This window comes from Podarcis melisellensis (assembly GCF_964234715.1).
Source record: "Podarcis melisellensis genome assembly, chromosome: 5".
Classification (NCBI taxonomy): Eukaryota; Metazoa; Chordata; class Lepidosauria; order Squamata; family Lacertidae; genus Podarcis; species Podarcis melisellensis.
In genome coordinates this window covers 11036531-11059323 of record NC_138537.1, presented here as the reverse complement: position 1 = coordinate 11059323, position 22793 = coordinate 11036531, and the positions used below count along the sequence as shown (strand labels likewise).

Here is a 22793-nt window from a genome sequence, read left to right as displayed (position 1 = left end):
CAATGATGAGTGTGGTAGAACTCAATTCATACTATTATCTACCCCAACCTATTGAAAGTAGCTCTTTGCTCTTCTAATGACTTCCTTGAGTTTCAGACGTGTGCCCAGGAAAGAGAGGAAGCAAAATTTTAATGTGCATAGTGTGAAATGGAGGAAACCAAAATCATCCTGCGTTTTCTGCCATCCTGTGGAGTTGTAGAATATATACATCCTGTGTTTAATAGGGCTCGCCCTGTCAATGGTGGTTTACATGTACAGAGGTACCTCGGGTTAAGTACTTAATTTGTTCCGGAGGTCCGTACTTAACCTGAAACTGTTCTTAACCTGAAGCACCACTTTAGCTAATGGGACCTCCTGCTGCTGCCGTACTGTCGGAGCACGATTTCTGTTCTCATCCTGAAGCAAAGTTCTTAACCTGAAGCACTATTTCTGGGTTAGCGGAGTCTGTAACCTGAAGCGTATGTAACCCGAGGTACCACTGTATAGCACATAAAATACAAATATGAATGAGAAACATCCGTTTACAAAACTTTAACTGTATCGGTAATAAAAATTCACATTTTCATACCATTATCTCACTACAGTGGTGCCTAGTCCGGTGCTTCTGAGAAGACCATGAGCAGGGATGAAGGCAAGAGCTATTTCCTGCAGTCATAGGGCGCTTATGAATATTAGTTAGGGGGCATGAGAACATGGGGGTTCCTTTAGGTCATCCTTATTGACAATGACAGACCCATCCTTCATGAATGTGTCAATCCCTTTTTAAAAGGCATCACCACACCTTGCAACAACCAAGCTACATATGCAATTATGTATTGCATATTATTATATTTTGCCTGCCCTTAGTGTATATGAGAACGGAAGAAAACATTTGTCTGCATCCAGTTTCTCCATACCAGTGTACCATTTTAGGAACCCTAACAAGTCCTCCCTTAATTGCCCTATCTTTTACACATAACCCTGCTTTTTAAAAATCTGCTTAGTTTCAGCAAAGACACTATTACTCTAATTACAATTTAAAATGGGGCAGGGGGAAGCAACTTAGGTCACATTTAAAAAATATTCTTAAAGATGTGTTTTTATCCTCCCCCAACTCAAAATGACCAAACTGTCCAAAGAAAGTGGTTGAATGCTTCACCAAAAGGTAGGCATATTAAAGCACAGGTAAGAATCAGGCTTAAATCAGCTTTCATTTACACACACACACACACACACACACACACAAACACACAATTTACCCTAAAATGGCATGGGGTATTCAAAGCAAATTACAGTGTTATCTCGAACTTAATCCATTCTGGGAGTCCTTTCGACTCCCGAAACTGTTCAAAAACCAAGGCACAGCTTCTGATTGGCTGCAGGAACTTCCTGCACTCAATTAGAAGCCGTGTCAGACGTTCAGCTTCCGAAAAACATTTGCAAACTGGAACACTTCTGGGTTTGCGGCGTTAGGGAACAGATTTGTTCGACAACTAAGCCATTCTCTCAACAGTCACACATGATGCAAACCAGCACCAGCAGCATGAACAAGTAAAAAGAAATGTATATAGCTGCTGAAGTACCACACACCTCATTTTCCGTATGATCCTAATGTTAATTAGACTAATTTGCAATTAATACAAGGTACAAATACTTCACTTATAGAGGTTGTTTACGACAAGTTGTGGTTGCTGCTGCGGTTTCCTATCAGTATCAGAATTCTAAACAAGCATTCCTACACAGCCGAAGTGTTAAAGAAATCTTTTATTGTTTCACAAGTCCTTTTGTTTCTTCAAAAAATAAGCACAGGAAACAGGCCTAGGTGTGTCCTTGATCTTCTAAGGTTGAAAACACTGTGCACATTTTCAAAAGGGTTCTGCGGCAACGTGTGCCATAGCAGATCTACTACAAAAGCACAGAAGGCTTTAACTCGTATTGTAACAACCAAGCATCGGTGGAGGACTAGATTCTTTCACCCTATTCCACATCCCACCCACTGCATCCTGGGACAACACAGCCCATGGTGCTTGAAAGGCCCACACAACCCTCTGAAGAGGATGCCAGAGCAGAAGCTTGCTTTCGGCTCACATACGATACAGCCAAGATCCAAGAGGTTGAGAAAGTAGAAATCAGAATGCTCAAGGACCTAAAAACGTGCCTTGCAGTAACTACAAGATCATCAGTCGTAGATTCCTGCTGTTGGGAACCCACACAAACGCTCTGCCATTTTGACTTGAAATCTGGACGCAGTGTTCCCCAATCTCTTAAGTGTTTGATAAGAGAGCCTATCATGCTTATCTTCCGTGTGACTTGGGCAAAGCAACATTCTTGGGCAACTTGATTGGCAGGAATTTATTCAACAGTATGAGGCTCACAGCTGAAAGGGACAAGTGTGCACTACTGTATTGGTGCTATAGGCATTTTGTAAAAAGTATCGGCTTCATTGCTGATGCCCCCCAAAGCTTTCTTCGGCCAGCACAGCTCTGGCACTTAAAGAACACATTAAGACAGCTTGCATCATCACGCAGCTGTGACATTTAGTGCACAGCTGTAACATCTCAGAGAGCACAAAGAGGGATATAGAACCATTGCCTTTTTATACACCACTGATCACCCAAAAATAATTAACAGTCATTGCTCTCGGTGCTAACACTTAATTTGATACATCTTCCCAAAACGCAACCATGGTTGACTTCAAACTGGACTGCTTGTTTTTTATTAAAAACCCTTTCAGTTAGAAGATACAACTTTATAATGACTGTACATCGTTATCTTTATCATTAGATTTCTTATCCACCCTTCCAACATATGCTCCCATGGCAGATTACAACAATTTGAATATAGAATATTAAAAGGAGTTAAAACAATTTACTGATACTGATTTTTCCTCAGGATTTACTCCTCAAGTTGAGCACCCTGTTTAGTCGTTTAGTCGTGTCCGACTCTTCGTGACCCCATGGACCAGAGAACGCCAGGCACCTCTGTCCTCCACTGCCTCCCACAGTTTGGTCAAACTCATGCCGGTAACCTCGAAAACACTATCCAAACATCTCGTCCTCTGTCGCCCCCTTCTCCTTGTGCCCTCCATCTTTCCCAACATCAGGGTCTTTTCCAGGGAGTCTTCTCTTCTCATGAGGTGGCCAAAGTACTGGAGCCTCAGCTTCACGATCTGTCCTTCCAGTGAGCACTCAGGGCTGATTTCCTTCAGAATGGAGGGGTTTGATCTTCTTGCAGTCCATGGGACTCTCAAGAGTCTCCCCCAAGCACCATAATTCAAAAGCATCAATTCTTCGGCGATCAGCCTTCTTTATGGTCCAACTCTCACTTCCATACATCACTACTGGGAAAACCATAGCTTTAACTATACGAACCTTTGTTGGCGATGTCTCTACTTCTCAAGATGCTGTCTAGGCCTGTCATTGCCCTTCTCCCAAGAAGCAGGCGCCTTTTAATTTCGTGGCTGCTGTCACCATCTGCAGTGATCATGGAGCCCAAGAAAGTAAAATCTCTCACTGCCTGTGGGATGCCGAGCTGCAACTCGACAACTGCCTCCATTTCTTCCCCTTCTATTTGCCAGGAGGTGATGGGACCAGTGGCCATGATCTTCGTTTTTTTTATGTTGAGCACCATCTGCCCCTTATTTCCCTCTACAGCACATGAAGCAACCACCTTCTTGACCATTGGACCCACTATTGGTCTCATCTGCTCAATTCACCGGAGCCTGCCTTCGCATGTAGGGGAAGTCCCTAACTCATTGAGTTTCAGAGACCCATCATCTACCCTCACCTGAGTTAGCTGGCCAGTCAAAGGCATTTCCTGGGGTGTGGTCCCTGTCACATGCTGACAGCATCCAGGAGCCACAGGTGAGAGCTGAGTGCAGAGTAGGGACCAAAGGTGGACAAACTACCCCAGAAGGAACAAGACATGCCCCCAACCAGAGGTTCTACCCTTCCACTAACAACCCAAAGTATATTGTAGAATTCAATGAAAGTGAAACTGAATTAATATGACACCTACACAGACTCGAATGATGGTTTATACTATCCAGGTTCCTCTTAACCAGGATTTGCAAAGCAGCTTTGGTGTTAAGACTGGGGCCACAGGTAGTGGTGATGCAGACATAATGTTAAATGAAGAGGAGAAGGGAAATTGTGCAGAAGTGGGGGAAAGTGCAAGCCTAACCAATGAAGACATTACACCTGCAGTGGGCCAATAATTTATTCTACCAAACGAAAAGAAAAAAATCAAACTGTTCTGGAAAATGGTCTTTTCAGGCTGGTTTTTCAGACGTTTTAGCAGATATAAGCAAAATATTAACATTTACAAAGGGCACTGAACTGGAAGAACAAAAAAATTCCTTCCAGTAGCACCTTAAAGACCAACTAAGTTAGTTCTTGGTATGAGCTTTCGTGTGCATGCACACTTCTTCAGATTCTTCAGATGTATCTGAAGAAGTGTGCATGCACACGAAAGCTCATACCAAGAACTAACTTAGTTGGTCTTTAAGGTGCTACTGGAAGGAATTTTTTTGCTTTGACTATGGCAGACCAACACGGCTACCTATCTGTAACTGAACTGGAAGAGACAGCTTACCCATTCAGAATACAATACTTCAAGGAGTGCCTCTCCCCATATCAACCGACCCGGACCCTGCAATCATAATCTGAGGCCCTTCCTCGTGTACCTCCTCAAAAGGTCTGGAGGGCGGCAGCACAAAACAGGTCTCTTGTACAGTAGCTCCCCATTTGTGGAATGCTCTCCCCAGGGAGGCTTTCCTGGTGCCTTCATTACATATCTTTAGATAGGCAGAAATGTTTCTCAATAACTAGGCCTTTGGTTGATTAAACATTCTATGCCTTTTCAATTGTGTTTGTGGGAGAGGGCTTATTGGTTTGTTGATTTTATTACAAGCATCCCGCCCCCCTTACCTGAGATTGACACATGGGAGACTGCGTATACTTGAGGCACCAGGAAATAGGCCCCCCAAAAAAAACTTATGTGCATTTTGTTGGGGGGGGCAAATGTAACCCCTGCCTAAGTGAGGAGTTGCCTGTATTGTGCATTTTGTGTTCTCTTTTTGTATTTTTATGTTGTGAACCACCCTCTGATCTTTGGGTGAAGGGGCAGTATAGAAATCTTCATCATCATCATCAAAACTCAAGAAGACAAGTGGATGCTATGTATCTTTCTATTTCCAGGTCTGTAAGTCATCTTCAAATGAATCACGGTTAAAACATGACAAGGAAAAAATTTTACTGGTATAAACAGCAACATGACTCAAAGTTCTCCCAAGGCAGCCGAAGATAACAATAAACTATCTAGTCAAGAGTTTGAACCCAACAGATTTTGTCACAAACACATATTCTATCTATGGGCCGAGGGCAGACACCAAGTCTGATAAACCTTCATAGTGCTGAATCATAACCACAATGTTATTGGATGGGAAAGACGCATGATATCAAATGGTACCACGACACTGAGGGTGTATAAATGTTCAGACGCAGCACTTTGCATAAAGTGGCTGCAGGAGCTTCAAACGTTTGCTCCCTTAACAGCATTTCATATAGCAAACCTGTCCAGAAATCAAGAGGAGATTCAAAAGTTGTTTGTGTTATGGCATGGAAGTCTGATATCGAAAGGAACAAAGTAAAAAGAAATATGTCTACTTGACATGCTGAAGCCTTTACACACACCTAAAGCAGAATCCCAGACTTTATATTAGTAAACAGTCCTATGAAAGGTCAGTATTGTCGCCATATTACAGCTGGAGGCTGAGATAGCAGCCTGCTTAAGGCTGACACCTTGGCCCAGGCTTCCTCAACCTCGGCCCTCCAGATGTTTTGAGACTACAATTCCCATCATCCCTGACCACTGATCCTGCTAGCTAGGGATCATGGGAGTTGTAGGCCAAAAACATCTGGAGGTTGAGGAAGCCTGCCTTAGCCAATTTAAGTCTCATGACTGTTAAAGTGAACCATGGATTTGGCCTCCAGGCCCAACAATCACATGTACTGTACATTGTGGATTTATGGCTGCAAGCCCTAGACATGACTTCTAGCAAAAATAGAACTACCAACAGAACTACCAAGACTACCACGGAGTAATTCAACATGATTATTTATTTCGCACAGCACACTTGCCACTGAAGTCACACAGCAAAACTTCCATTCCTTTAAATGGGACAGAACTGCATCAAAACTTATTTATCTACTTCAAAGGCTTCATTCTTTAGGAGGGGAAAGCAATCTGCTTCCTTTCGACAATACTCTGCAGGTTGCTTTTTGTTCTGATTCTACAAGGGCCACCTCTAAGCAAGATCACGTGATCGTTCAAAGTAGTATAGGAATAAAGAGTCTTGTAGTGAATTTTAGACATGAGAGAATGAAAAATGCACTTCGCTTCCACGGACTGCCAAACTGATCATCCTCCACATACTCAAGCAATCATCTGATTGGATGTCTTGCAGGTGCTGTAGATGAAATATACAATACGTAGATAAACACCGTACAATGTTAATTTGCAATACAGTGCTACCTCTGGTTACAAACTTAATTCGTTCCAGAGGTCCATTTTTAAGCTGAAACCGTTCTTATCCTGAGGAGTGCTTTTGCTAATGGGGCTTCCCGCTGCACACGGGCCTCCGGCGCACATTTCCATTCACATCCTGGGGCAAAGTTTGCAACCAGGTGCAGCTACTTCCAGGTTAGCGGAGCTCATAACATGAGGCGTTCGTAACTAGAGGTGCCACTGTAAAGCGCAAACATGCAGTACATTTTGACTAACAACACTTCTTCTATTATGGCTTCTTCAAACAGCAATACTCATTTTTCAATGCTCAGCTTAGTCTTAAAGTGTATGAAGTCTAAACAACTGAAAAAATAAAAAGCTCTAGAGAGATAAAACTACACTGCTGTCCTGGCCTTAGAACACACCAACAGCAGAAACTCCAAACAAAGCAAGATTCTGTTCCATGGAAAAGCACCTAAGATCAAGCTGTTCAAATGTGTACACTCGCACGTGTACATCAACAAGCACTGCCACCATCAATTTAACTGGCACAATTCCAACTAAAATTAATCTAAGTAGACTAGGGCTTTTCTTATATTCTTATTTTCTAACAGGTCATTATAATTAACCCTCATATTATTGTCAAGGAGGAATGATACATGGATTGCTTCTTTTTTTTAAGCCAATTTCATAACAAAGACATGCTGTGAACCAGACGTTTTCTAATACACAGCTGTCTCTTGAGCCACAAAGTTACACTGAAAATGATATTGGCATATGATAACCATGCATTTTCACAAGCATACATTTTTGCAAACATACTTAATATTTGGCACCTTCGTAATAAAAACATGAGACCATATGTCACTTTAGATGCCATTCAGAAACAATTTCAACTCCTTTAAAATGAATTGGCAACAACACGTAAGCTTTTCCCACAGCTCTGCCAATTACATTATACAGTACCATACTAATTTAAGTAACCCATACATTGTTTCATAACATCCCTTACTGGAGACGGGTTCCAGTATTTGAATATTCATTTATCTCTTTTCTTCTCTCATTTTCAGTCCATTCCCACCGATAAATTGAGCCCTGCTGTACCATAAACTGATTGGCAGGTAGCCACGGCAGAGCTACTGTACATAAATCTTCCCAATGAACCATGATTGCAGCAAACACTAAGAGATTTTTGCACCATTCCACAATATCTAATGGAGCGCTGTGACGAGCAGATGTTCCTTTTGTTATGCCTCTTTTGAAACTAGAGGGACCCTGCAGGAGCTTGTCTGGACACAGCAGGTCTGGCAAGAGGTTGAGTGTGGCAACACCAGGCAGCAAAAGACTCAACCTGCTGAATCCAAATATGTAACATGGGCTTATGAAGTGTGAGATAGATCTGGGAAGAGGAAGGGGGAGATCACATGCAATTAAAAACAACCTGTAACGAGAAAATATGTACCTTCGCCGCAGAAAATCTTCGCCAACTCAACTGATTTAAGCTGAATCAGTTTAAAGGAGTGGAAGTTTAGACAAGCATAATTAGGACTACGGCCAATTCCCGTTTCATTCATTAAACCCCATTTCAAAGCAACCATATTAAGGCAACTCTCAGTGATCATGTGATTCCTACAATGTTCCATCAGAAAACACCAGAACATGTGGCTTCTTAAGGCATGGTTATTATTTTTTATGTAGAACCTTATATAAAGCAACAGCACAAGAAGAGCCCACAAGGAGGGGACTGGTACAGGAGCTGAAATTGTCTAATTTCAAGGCAAAGGGCAGAGGAGCCCCTTGGTTTTTTTGGTTTTGTTTTGTTTTTTAAATGTATTTTTATTAAAGATTTTCTTGATTTACAAAGGTATGTGCAATGTAGAGGAGCCCCTTGTTGATTTCAGCAGCAAGCCCTGTTAAACAAACCCACAACAGACTCCTCCAGACTTTGCATTGAGATTAGTCTACCTCTTCGCTAATTGTCCTCTTTGAAAGTTGAGCACTAAGTTAGGACACCGTAATCATGGAGGGCAGGGAGACGAAAGAGGTCAGAGCTGTGTTGCTTATTACAGGCAGTAACTATTCAGTAGACGCCTCTGACAATTGTGCAGCCTTGTTATAGCACTAAAAGTGCATTTTGCTAGCAGCAATATTATAGTTCTGGAAAAACAGTGGGATAACCCTGAAACTAAAGTGCTTATCTGAAAGATGTCTGGATCTTGTACAATAAACGAACAACAACTATTCAACTTGTTGTGTAGTCTAGAAATGTTAAGGTATGCCCACAAAAAGATTTTAAAAAATATTTACTAATCATGTCTCCTATGCAACAAAAAAGTCAAAATAAAACAAGCCAATCAGTAGTATACAGAGGTCATAGGAAAAGAAGGAAACCCTATCATTCTCACAAGCAATGCAAAATAATGTTTCCAAGGACTACATCTTCATATTTCAATAACAATAAAAAAAGGAAATCTCACAATCTGCAGCTGGTAAGTTACTATGTTTTAGAATTTAGACAGTGGCACCTTTCTCCTCCATAAGGGGACACGGGTGGCGCTGTGGTCTAAACCACTGAGCCTCTTCGGCTTGCCAATCAGAAGGCCAGCAGTTCAAATCTGTGCGACGGGGTGAGCTCCTGTTGCTCCGTTTCATCCTCTGCCAACCTAGCAGTTCGAAAGCGTACCAGTGCAAGTAGATAAATAGGTATCGCTGAACTCTGGAACTCATCACGGTTCTCCATGCACCAGTAGCAATTTAGTCATGCTGGCCACATGACCCAGAAAGCTGTTTGTGGACCAACACTGCCTCCCTTGGCCTGGAAAGAAAGATGAGGGCCATACCCCATAGTCACCTTTGGCTGGACTTAATCGTCCAGGGGTCCTTTACCTTTAACCCCTCCTCCATAATCTGATGGGGGAAAGAAGTCTCAGTTCACAAACTGCACACTTCCTTAAAGCTATCGACAATAGCATATCCTGGACAAAGGGTCCCAAATCAATGAACTTGGGATTAGGTAGAAAGCACCAGATACCATGCACCACCATCATCCCACTGAGTGTCTAGATAACTACAAATCCTCTGTGTAAGCAAGGCTCATCCTACCTGTTCTCACTGACAAGATGTGTTAGCTTAAAGTCAGATAACTCACATCCACCACTCTCCTTAAAACATGTGCTATTCTGTTCTGAGTCAATGTGGTTCCCATTCCCCTACCTATCCCCCCGTTCTGGACCGTTCTTCACTTCCCAGTTCCTGCTCCTGTATTCCTTGGATAGGCAGCTATTATCCTCAGCTTCACTCAACCCTATCTTTAGATCTCCCTTGAGTCGTCTCAACCCACTATGACTGTTTTACTCTTTCCTCCTCCTAGTTTCCCATGACTATGTCCTTGTCCTTTTCTTCTGGCTGTCGTCCCAGGACTCATCAATACACCCCTCAGTTGCAAAGCATGTTTTCCACTAAGGTCCTGGTCCTATAAAGAGAAAGAGGTTTATCCCTAAACAGGGGGGATTCCCACTAAGATATACGCAGAAAAAATAAAATACAGGTAGTTTCATCTAAGAGAAATGAGTCCTTATTTGTACAGTATATGGTACTTCCAGATCACTCACTGTATCAAGAAGGACTCCTTAGATAAGGTATCTTAAGCCTTTTCAGATCCAGGACACACTTTTAACCAAAAAATGAATTTGGGGACCCATTTCTTAATCTTTTACAACGTATTTGCATGGTGGTTGTGCTTCTGTTGGACCCACCTGCGATCAGACCATGACCCATTAGCTGGTTCCAACCCACCAGTTGAAGAACGGCGTCTTAGATTAAATTACCTGTATTTAAGGCCTTCTGGTGGGTTCTCCCAAAATTCGGAATGGAACAGTTGGTTACCTGGAACACCAGATGATGGTGGCTGTTGCATTGCATGGCTGCATGTCTATAATGTTGAGGTTTCTGCCTTTTTGTGTGTCTTGTTTGTGACACTCAGTTGTCCTTTTTTATTCCTTGCTTTAATTTGCAGGATGAATTTAAAATGTTTTGCTAGCTACCCTTATAGAACTAATAGATCCACATTTTAACTTTAAAAAAGTTGAAGTCAAGCAAACATGTGTCCTGATTAATGCCTAAACACACAGAGAGAAACACCCTGGGGCAAATAAGCTAAGCCAAGTTTCCTTAAGGAAGGGCAATATTAGTAAATATTTTGTATCAACATTTACTGATGAACAACAGTCTGTAGCTTCAGAAAGCCTTCACAGAAACATTGCTCTGCTGTGACTCACCATGGACGCGACACATGTTAGCAAGTCTGGGATTGTTGTTCTCTGCATGTACCATCAGTTCAGCATTACAAATATATATGCAGTCCAAGCTTTAAAATGCAAACCTGTGTCTGCATATTTAACCACTTGATCATTTCTAATCCCCAAACAAAAAATTTTCAGTAAGCCATGACAGCACTAAGCATCAAACATACAGGATGCTAAAACCATGAGTAAATCACTGGGTAGTCATGGAAACGATTGCCCTTGCCTTACCACAAGGTAAAAGTGCAATGTCTTTAAAATGGCACTCATGTCACAAATCCCACATATCTCAAAATATTAGCTTAGAAAACAACTAAATATATGAAGTAGAACTTTGCTCCAAATCAAGATATCTTATCACCCTTACTTTTTACATACAGTACAAATAGATGGAAATAAATGGAAACTTCTTCAAAGGCTTTAGCCACATGATCAAAATTCCAGAAAAGGGACAGGCACAGTGGGGAATCTACTTTGCATGGCTCAACAGGTATAGCTACTAACAATTATAATTTTGCTAAATGCTTCATTTAGACTAAAATCTATACTATTGGTAACTCCCCACATAATCTCAATTTTCAAAGTGCTCCAGGTCACTAAGGTCAACTTCACACATGCTGCACTGAGATAATTCCCATGATCAGGGAAAATATGTGTGTTTGGGATCCATATGAAGACTCACTGCTGGGTGTAAGATTGAGAAGTGGCTACTTGCAGTTTCAATACTTTCAGTTTCTGAGCACCTACTGATCTCACACATGCGCACATCATTGCAAGCCAAGATTCACATTAAGGTTCCAATGTGATATGTGGACAGTATTGCTCATCATCAGTGATGTCAGGGGTTTCTATTCAATAGGTTCAACATTTAGTCAGCCGCATTCCAAGTAACACTCTGAATTCCTGTAACACATTGTCCCTGCCCCTGCCTCTCTCTGTCTTTCTCTATATAACACATACAGGAATGCACCCAGACCCACAAACGTACCCTGGGATAAGCATCTCTTACAGCAAAGTGAAATTAATGAAGCTATGATTCCACAGTGGGGAATAAAGATAAACCTCTAACAAATACCCAACAAGGGTAGCGCTAGATTTATTCTAGTTCTGCTCCCCTTGGCTAGGTCAGTGTTAGAGAAGGATTCGTACTGCCAATCTGGTGGCTACACTAAATCCAGTGCTTTGCATAATTACCAGCAAGCTGCAGTTTCCCATTTCTTAAGTCCAACGGAACATGTGAAGAAATCCAGATATACGTATGCAAGGCCAACATTTTCAAGCCCTGGCTACTGTTGTTCTCAGAACCTGGTGCAGAACAGCTTCGTCTCTTCGAATGGTTGACAGGTAGCCACTGTAGACTACTCTTACAGGCGAAACTAACAAAGTTACAACATGATAATAATAAAAAAAATGCTACGGCCATCAGAGGTCAGATAAATTTGTTTAGAATAGGGGAAGTGGATCCAGGCTGTTAGTTGGCCTTTTCTCCTCCTCAGTATATTCTGAACTACAAGTAGGATGGTTCTGTACTTAGTTTTATCCTCATGTTCTTCACTATCAAGTTTTACATATGAGTCACCAAATCTGGGCAAAACTGATCCTTTATTTTCTGCCCAGCTGATCAGTGCAATATATATCACTCACAACTAGTATTATAAGATGATGATTATTCTTTCTTCTTAAAATTTCTATACCGCCCTTCATCTGGTTATCAGAATGCATGCATGTAAAGGAGACAATTTAATTCACACCAAGTTCATGAGCTTAAATGTGGGCGACTTTTCCTATGGCAGGAATGGTTAACCATTTCCCAACAGTTACTCCTTTTCAAACTGTGACACCAACCATGCAGCATGGATAGCTAAACTGATGCCAAAAGTGATCTAAGCAGTAAAGTTTTGTGGCAAAAGCACCAGGAAAGCATCAAGAGACTGTGGACCGTACTGCACTATAATGGATTCCTGCTTGCCTCTCCTGAATTGCCAGCTCACTAAACTAGAGGAAATAAACTACCCCTAGCAAAGGGAAAACACACCCAGTACTGGGGTGATGGAGGTGGGAGTAAGGAAAGGAATCATACGTAGTTTCATTCATGCATGGACTATCTAATATTATGCACCAGGCACACTTAAGTACTGGCTTCCCAAAGAAATTAGCTACTACAACACTGAAATTTCAAAACCGATGTAAACACTAGAAATTTTGTACAATTTGTACTATTGCCCTATATGATGGCTTTGGATGATTTATAAAACCATGTGTTAATCGTAACTCATCATTTGCTACCCAGCATATACTCTTAAATCTATTAAGCGCAATACCAAGCCATTACTAAATGTGTATACTAATTTCCCTCCTAACCCACCAGAGATCATGGGATTTTGTGAGACACCATATCCAGGATTTGATATGTCAACACCCCGTGCCTATCCATTCCTCATGCTGAGTAACATCCTTTATGCCATCGGCCAGTTTTACCGCAAGTAAAAGGCAGCTTGCAATTGCCAACAATTACACCTTTTTATTGTTTTTGTATTTATTAGTCTCTTTTCCACACCCCCAAAAAATGAATCCCAAAGTAGCATATAAAAATTAATAGTAAAAACAAGTTTAAAACAAGCTAAAATACAGATGTAACATATACAGTGGTAACTTGGTTCTAGAACTTCATCTGTTCCGAGAGTCTGTTCGGCTCCCAAAACCGTTTGAAAATTAAGGCGTGGCTTCCAATTAGCTGCAGGAGCTTCTTGCACTCAATTGAGAGCCACGTCGGACGTTCGGCTTCCGAAAAACGTTCGTAAACTGGAACAGTCACTTCCGGGTTTGCGGCGTTCGGAAGACCATTTGTTCGGGAGCCAAGCCATTAGGAGTACCAAGGTACCACTGTATATAAAAAAATGATCCAATTTAACCTTTGCATCACAGATAGTGAGGGTGCCAGACACGCCTCCCTGGGGACAACATTCTATAAATGGGGAGCCACCACTGTGAAGGCCTGTTCTTGTGTTGCCACCCTTCCACCTCAGTCAGAGAGGACACAGGGAGAAGGGCCTCTGATGAAGAGCATAGGGTCTGGGTTGGTTCACATGACCTGACTTTCGACACCTTTTCTGCCTAGTAATCAGATGTCCTGTTTTGCAAAACTTTACACACCACCATCAACATATAAAACAAGTCTTGTGAGAGATGTGTATTATCTCTCTCTCTCACACCTACTAATCTCAGGGTTGTGCGTTTGAGCCCCACATCAGGCAAAAGATTCCTGTATTGCAGGGGATTGAACTAGATGTCCCTTGTGCTCCCCTCCAACTCTACAATTCTATGATACTTTTACTCTATTAAAAAAAAAAAGATCAGAGGTGAAAATTGCTTTTCTGCCTCCCACTAACATATGATGTACTTTTAATACACAAGTGTCATGTAACGGGCTTCCCTGCTTTTTGCAGTGATATGAGAAAACCAGAAGTTTTGACCAAGATAATCCCATTAGCCTTTTTAACATCGACTCTTCCACTCTCTTCTTCCCCATCTATCATCCAAGGATGCATGCTTAAAATCCTTTAGCTATCTTCTGAAACCCACTCTATCCACAGGTAACAAGTCTATAAACACTGGAAGAGAACATGGGAATCAAAAGACAGCAGTTATCCCAGATAGAATCTGAGCACAATCCTGTAGATGAGGCATGGAAGTGGTTAAAGAATAGTAAAGCAGGTTATTTTATTTTCTTTTTTAACTCATCCTTTCCAATATACACCCACACATGACTATGAATAAAACGAAGGTTCTAACCCATTCTTTAAATAAATAATAAATTGCTCACTCTGCTCACAAAAGTTGATAAGGCATCCAACAAAGGAATAAAAACAAAATGCTCTCAAAGAACACAATGTCTCAAAGCTGTATCAATGACGTGATATTTTAGTAGAAGTTGTCTTATAGCAACCAACAGCATAAGGCCAGCCAACAACCCTTCCAGGACCACCAGGACAAGAGAAAGGCTCTCAGACCAACTACATCATACAGTACAAAGATGACCATAAGAGTGAATCCAGACCATTTGGAAGGCAGAATAGGCTCTTGCTTGGCACCAACATCCTAACCTTAACGTATGTTTTACTCAGATGTAAACCTCGCTGCGTTCAAGGAGGCTTACGAAGCATTTACACCCTGCCCTTTACACCTCACAACCACTCCATAAGGTAAGGTTAAAGCAAGAGCGACAAGCCAGTTTCGCCACTGACCCTGAACCGCTCCAAGTCAAACTAGCCACTAATATTTCCACACAGGCACTTCTGTGCTGCAGAGCCCAGGTTCCAGAGGAATGAATGGGTTCGACTCCTGAGCAAACATGCACAGGGCGGGGCTGTAAGGCATGTAATGTGTGCAAGCTAGAGGGAAAGGACTGGGAAGCTGTAAAAAAAATGGAACAGCTCAGCTGGCAGAGCATGAGATCTCAGGGTTGTGGGTTCGAATCCCACAATGAGCAGAAGATTCCTGCCTCGAAGGGGGTTGGGACTAGGTCAGGCTTTCTCAACCTCGACCCTCCAGATGTTTTTGGCCTACAATTCCCACGATCCCTAGCTAGAAGGCGAGTGGTCAGGGATGATGGGAGTTGTAGTCTCAAAACATCTGGAGGGCCGAGGTTAAGGAAGCCTGGACTAGATGACCCTCACAAGTCTATGAGCCCGTGTGGCCCTCCAGGCATTGCTGGGCGGCCCCAGGGGCTGATGGGAGTTGTAGTCCATCAGTACCTGGAGGGCAGGTAACACAGGTTTCCCAATGCCCACCCCTACCAGCCCTCAAGTATCCAGGGGGCTCTTTCTCCCCACAGCTTCTCCCATAGCGGGGGGGGTCTCCTTCCTTCTCCCCCTCCCAGCCCCAGACGCCAATCACTGAAAAGGGCGGGAAAGAGGAGCGCGCGCGGGGGGGGGGGTGTCTCGCCCTCACAGAGAAAACCCCGAAGCCGCGGAGGCAGACGGCCGCCGCACACCCACCTTCTTCTTTCCCCCCGAGCGGGCGGAAGGAGACGGCGAAGGGACAAGAGAGCCGGGCCGAACGCCGAAAGCTTGAGCGGGACCGAGCTGCGAGAGAAGGGGCGTGGCCAACGCGCTCCCGTCAGCCGCTCGCTCTTCCCCGGCCCCTTCGGACGGCGGAGCAGCCAATCAGGGCGCCGCCCGCGGCTATAAGTTTTCCAGGAGGCCACGCCCCGTTTCCTCCCTCCCCCCTCGCCCGCTTTTTTTCCCTTCCCCAATGTCTCGTCACGGCGATGCCCCTGTGGTAACCGCCCAAGTTTCCTTGTTCCGTTATCGGGAGGGCTTCCCTTCCTCCAGCACCGCCCCCGCCACAGTTCTAAATGGACCAGCCCACACGCTGGCTTGAGCGGGGAAAGGAGCGGGCAACTTCGGGGAAGAGGGGTGCTCCCTCTCCCTGCTGAGAGCCCAGCTAACTCACACCCTCACATACGCGACTGTGGAGGTTTTTTGTTAACTAGGGAGTCAGCCTCATTCACCTCCCCGGGGCTTGCTTCTGAGTAAACACGCAACAGTTGAAGCGTATTTTTGTTTTTTTAAAATGTATTGCCTCCAACAACCCTGTGAGGTAGGGCTGCGTTAGCTTTAAGCCGCCTCGAGCCCCCAGCAGTGGGAAAGGCGTGCTATAGTAACAACAACAACAGAAGTTAGATGAGGGGAAGTGACTGGCCCCCCAAAGTCTTCCCCCCCCACCCAGCATTTTCATGGCCAAGTGGGGATATGAACTCCGGTCTCCCCAAATCCTAGTCCCAACACTAACCAGTACACCATCTGTTTGCTGCGTTTTCCAGCCCAACCTAAAAGAACACCATATGCACGATTTGCAAGTAGGGTGAATTAAAAAAGGCCGGCTGGATCAGACCGAAGCAAAGGTCTTTTTCGTCCAGTTCCCCCATTGTGGCTGACTCATAGCTGTCAACCTTCCCTTTTTTTGCAGGAAATTCCCTTATTCCAGCGCTGTTTCCCGCTGCTATCCCGGATTGTTAGATATCCCGTAGACTGTCTCCGGGACAGGTGAGGCTGCTGATCCCTTATTTTTGAGGCTGCTGGTCCCTTATTTTCAAATCTGAAAGTTGACAGCTATGGGCTGACTAGATGCCCACAAGCTGGGCAGGATGGCAGGGCCAGCCCAGCCATTAGGCAAAGTGAGGCTACCACCTCGGGCAGCGGGATCTACAGGGGCAGCAGATCCCAGTGTAGATCTTTACGTTTCCGAGCACAATTCAAAGTGTTGGTGATGACCTTTAAAGCCCTAAATGGCCTCTGTCCACTATACCTGAAGGAGCATCTCCACCCCCATCGTTCTGCCAGGACACTGAGGTCCAGCACCAAGGGCCTTCTGGCGGTTCCCTCACTGCGAGAAGTGAGGTCACAGGGAACCAGGCAGAGGGCCTTCTTGGTAGTGGCACCCGCCCTGTGGAATGCCCTCCCACCAGATGTCAAAGAGAAAAACTACTACCAGACTTTTAGAAGACATCTGAAGGCAGCCCTGTTTAGGGAAGCTTTTAATGTTTAATAGACTATTGTATTTTAATATTTTGTTGGAAGCCGCCCAGAGTGGCGGGGTGTAAATAATAAATTATTATTAATTATTATTATTATTATAAATTATTATTATTTATTCTCCCCTTGTTCCCGATGTAAATCTTCATTCACCCCTTCTTCCTTTGCAGGGGATGGGTGACATTTTGTGGTTCGCCTCAGAGGCTAAAATGTCCTGGGCTAGCCCCACAGGATGGAAATAGCCCTTTCCTGTGACTGCTTCCCTCCTTCCCACAATCAGTATACAGAGCTACGCAGCTTCAGAATTTGATTCTATGCCTCCTTCCTTACGGGAGAGTAAGTGTCACTTAAGTCACTGGGTCTTACTTCTGAGAACAGCTACATCATTTGCAACACAATCCTATATGTTCAATGGGGATTTATCTCCCAATAAATATTTCCTGGATACCTTACAGAAAAAAATATTTAAAATATAGCATACTACCGGTAATTAAAACCAACAATAAGAGAGAGCAAAAAAAAACCTTCATTACAACAGAGTCAGCATAAAACAATATACAGCCCAGACTTAAAGGGCAATAAAAAAAGCCCGACTGAATAAAAATATCTTCATCTGGCACCAAAAAGACTGTAAAGAAAGCACCAGGCAAGCCTCTCTGGAGACTATTCCATAGTCCAGATGCCACTACAGAAAAGGCCCCGTCTGTAATGGCCACTCAGTGTGCTTCTTTTCCTTTAGAACCTTTTAAATATGCAAAGATACTTTGTTTCATACATTTTGTCAACTAAAACTTACATAATTAACTGAGATTTATTTCTCTATATTCCCCTTACCCAGGAGTAAGGTTGTAAACTCTTATTTGGGAATAAGCCACATTAAATTTAATAGGTTTTACTACTTACGAGTAGGTACAAGTACCAATATTTATTTCAGTACCTATGAAGCTGCTTTACAGAGATTAACCCTCCCTAGCACGCAACATATAAAAAAATTATTCAAAATTATTCAATTATTCAAAATGTAAGTTACAAACCATAAAACCACCATATACAAAACATCTAAAAATATTTTTTTCATGTAAGCAAACATACATAGCGCTGGACTCCCATGTACTTGAAGTAAGCCTTCCTGAAATTAAATGGGTCTTACTTCTAGGTAAGCAAAACTAGGATTGGGTTCTGTACGGCATTTGAGCCGCATGTAAAATGTGGTCTTTGCGTTGCACATCTCTGAGTGCAGACGTGTTCAGAGAAGCCTACACATGTACAACACTGTACACATAGTTTCCGCACGATATGCACAGAGGTGTACCAATGGGAGAGGTGTACAATGCGGAGATCTGCACTCAGTGCGTAGAGGCAGAGACTAGGCATGACGCAATGTCCAACATGGAGGATGGAGCCAGTAAGAGCAGCAGTAAGCATATGCCCTAAGCCTGGAGCTACACATTAACAGTGTTGTAAGAGCATGCTGACGTTGAGTTATGCAGAGCCCTCACTGGCCAGGCAGAAAGTCAGTTACAATCAACTACAGAGAAAGCAATTCTTTAATCAAAAATCATTTACAGTGTAACCCAGCACATGTTTGCATGGGGAAAGTCTATTCAAGGGAATGCAGTCCCAGAAAGCACACATATAGCTGACAAGTTGTGTGTGTGTGTTTTCCAAATAATGGCTAGTGTCGGGAAAGACTTGAGAAACCCAGCTTCAAATCCACACCAAAACTTTATTTATCCTCCTCCAAAGGGTTGTTGTGAGCATAAAGAGAGGGTTCGTGGATCAAATGCACTGCCCTAAGCTCCTTAAAGGAAGAGCAGAATGAATGTAATATATAATAATTATGTAATGGAAATAATAGAATAGCTAATAGAAGGTTAAATCACCAGAACTTCAAAGTAGTGTTAAAAAAAATGTGCCGGGTAAATCACAGCTAGGAGGAGGATTTTTATCAGGACTATAGCACATAAACTGCAAACTGCAATCCCACTCCTGATTCCCACCACGACCCCGCAAAAAGCCACTATTTACACATTTGTAAAGATGAAAGCAGTTGCAAGTGCCGCATTTTAACAGCACATGCAGTTTAGTCCCAATGCATGCAATATGTGAACATGGAGAATGTTCATCCAAAGCACAGGGTTGCGTTTTCTACGGGAACTTTATAAGAGAAAGAAAAGACGAGGAGGAAGATTTACAAAATGTTTTTAAAGGGCTTCAGGAGTGCTCCCACCATTCAGATTTGCAGCAGGGAATTACTCAGCTTCTAACGAAATAACAGAGCGAATAATTTTTTCCTTGCTAGAAAAAAAAAGGAGGCATTATTATCTCCTGAGGCAAGCAGGTTAACCCCCTATGTGAAATGTGTTTTGATGTCCCACAACAACTGCCTAACAACACAAGAATTGCCTCCTAAGGCCTTGATCCCGTGTTCAAAGAAGCCCACGCATGTTCAACACTATGCACATACGCTATATATGGCACAGCAACAAATCCAGCAGATGTCCCCTCGCCTTTCCTATGCCTGTACAGTGCAAAAGACCGCGCAACGTGTGTGTTTTTACAGGAAATTTTCCAATAGAGAATTTAATAATTCCACCTCGCTTGCATTCTGTACTCACAGGAACCAATATGGTGGAAACTGTCTTTATCATGCTAGGAGTGACATGAGGTACTCATACAGCAGGGCACCTCTGCTGCAATGTACCTAGTTTGGTTGTAGTTTGGAGAACGGCACCATATTGTCTACGCATATCTCTGCATTTATTTATTTATTTATTTATTTATTTATTTATTTATTCAGGTCTCCAGCATCTACAGGCAACAAGTCCCGTCTTATCGCTAGACGCAGTGTGCAAACTTCATCCCTCATCTTTGAAGGCTACGCACCGACGACATTTAAATTAAAACACACCTAGAACATTTCCGTACCTGTGCTGGGTTTTTAAAACTCTTGCAGCAGGCAATGGGGGAAATCTACAGCAAAAGAGGATTTCCAGGTATAATTTTCACTGGAAACTAGAACAGGGTTCTCAGCCCCATCCGTGCCAATAAATTGAAGAGATGCAACATTGTCTCACCTGAGACAAATGCCCCAATTCTAAAGCTTGAACTAAGCTTTGAACTAAGCCCCTTTCCCACATAAGTACTCGCTTCCCACACTGTGGTCACAATCCACAGCCTTGCAGTGCATTCTAGCACCGCCACATCCATTGCACCTACCAAACAGATTGCTGGCTCTGGTGGTGCCTATCGGAGATAGGAGGAGGAAAGAGGAAAAACATAACAGGGTGGCCACCCACTCACAGACCTGACCCAGCCAAGATACTCGTTTGCAACAGCCCTTACGTGCGGCACCCGTTGGCGCATGAAGACCATATCCAGCAAAGGTAACCGGTTGCCTTGAAGAAACCTACAAAGATTGCTTTTTGCAGGGGTTTGGGTTCTTCAACGTTTCAAGATACAAGCATAACGGGGTTTGAGATATGGGCATTGCCACACAATAGCCTAGTTCACCATAAAACGGACTGAAAAAAGTAGTGTGTTTATCGACGCAACATTAGCAAGACACAGCGGAGGATACGTCAAAGGGTCAAAATGAACAGTGGCATTAATGGTCATTATTATTATTATTACTTGAACGCCTTTTGCCAGCTGAAAAGCTAAAACCTAACAATTTCCTGGAGAATGGATTCTAACCACTTGTTGTAGCAGGACGCACCAGCACACAGTGGCAAAAGGGAGGCAATATGCTCGTGTGAATGAATTATTATTATTATTATTATTATTATTATTATTGTTGTTGTCGTTACAATGAGACATGCAAATTTGGCTGCAAATTTAAAGCCCCCTCCCCATTTTTAACCAGGAAATAATATCGGGGGGGGGGGCAGTGAGAAGACACCAACAACATACAGCCTGGCCACAACCATTCATTGCGGCAGTGTGCCACTGTCACGCCCACATCTGTCTTCTGATCCGCCCCTGGGATTTCCGCGAAACCCGGGAGGTTGCAGAGAAAGTCCCGGGGTGGGAGGGAAATCATGGCTATCTGGGTGTGCCTTTAAAAAGCCGCCGGCGCCGCCACCTCCTTGAGTAACGAAGGCGCCTTTTTTTGCGCATTTGCAGTCAAAGAAGCCGCGCATCGCATGCATGCACGCACGCACGCTAACAAAAAGCAAAACGCGGGCTGGATCGATATTCGCATTATTAATGCAGGGGGTTCCCCGTGGGGTGGGGGGGGGGGAACACGACACACACGGAATGGTCTTTCTTTACAAATGGGCGTCGCCACACTTTTTTTGCAGCAGCCTGAGCAATGCCTGAGCCTTTTGTTAGCTAGGGAACGGATGCGAATAGCCGCTTGCCCCCTTAATCCGGAGTGAACCCGGACTTCGGTTCCCCAGCCCCCGACTCCCGATGCAATGCACGCGATTCTTTCAGGCGACCCTGAGCGGCCGCTTTTTGCAGCCAGACAGCCGCTGCGATTCCAGCACCAATCAATCAATCAATCAATCCAATTATCGACAAGGGGATCTACTCACAAGACTTGGCGAATTTCCCTCCCTGTGCGTCGCCGTCTGCGCCTCTGCTGCGTTTTTTCCCTCCTTCTTTTGTTTTCCCGCTTTCCCTTTTCTTTCCGTTTAAGGCTCCACTCTGAATGTCACAAAATAAATGCGTCCATTGTGCATTGCAACCACCCCGAAGCCTCGCTTGAACTGGAGCGGTTCCTCTCCCACTTCCCCCTTTCCTCGTGTGCTCATCCAACGTGATGGACAGTTGCTATGGTTTCGCATCTCTGACGTCAACGACATTAAAGAGAAAGAGCTTTCCTTTGCTGCCTGGGATAACTCCCACCAAGGAGCACAAAAAAAGACAGAGAGACAGAAAGAGGATTTCTTGTGCAGTCGAGCCTGGCAGGGCGTAGTCCAGGCACCTCCCATTTCTTCCCACTGAGGCAGCTATCACTCAGTAATTACTGCAGAGATATTAGAATTATTAAGCCTTGCCAGGGATGCTGGCACTACTATTAGGCAGACTGAGGCAGCCCGCTCAGGAGGCAAGGTGCTGGGGGCAGTGGTGTAGTGTGGGTTGTCAGCACCCGGGGCAAGGCAAATAATTTGAGCCCCCTAACCCGTGGATTTGCGCCCCCTAACCCTAACCCCCAGATGTTACGGCCGGTGCGGCCGGCGCCCCCTGCACCCCCCACGCTACGCCACTGGCTGGGAGGCAGGCAGCAAAGTGGTGGGTGATGTCGGCCAGCTCTGTGCCCCATAAGACAGCCCACCACCCTCTGGGGGGGGTCGGTGTGGGGCAGCATCTCAACCCCCATAGTGAACTTAAGAGTCAACAGCCAGTCTGGTCAGCTTCTGAGTGTGGAAAGGTTGTTGGAGGCAGGGAGAGAGGGAAAAAATCATCATCATCTCCTTTGTGTCAGACAAGGAAAATGCCTTGGACTCACAAATATTAACAT

The 22793-nt window shown here is 43.9% G+C and overlaps 1 protein-coding gene across 2 annotated transcripts in view; it reads right to left on the bottom strand.

Annotated features, from left to right (window-relative positions):
• GNB4 (G protein subunit beta 4) overlaps window positions 1-22185 on the bottom strand; it is a 39651-nt gene extending 17466 nt beyond the window's left edge. Inside the window, exon 1 of one of the 2 annotated variants that reach the window (XM_081911334.1) lies at window positions 21865-22185. The gene's annotated coding sequence lies outside the window, so the exon portion shown is untranslated. Of the gene's footprint in view, window positions 1-15784; window positions 15920-21864 lie in introns of those variants that run through there. The other variant, XM_081911335.1, reaches the window with a different exon arrangement.
• Between the last annotated feature and the right edge of the window lie 608 nt (window positions 22186-22793).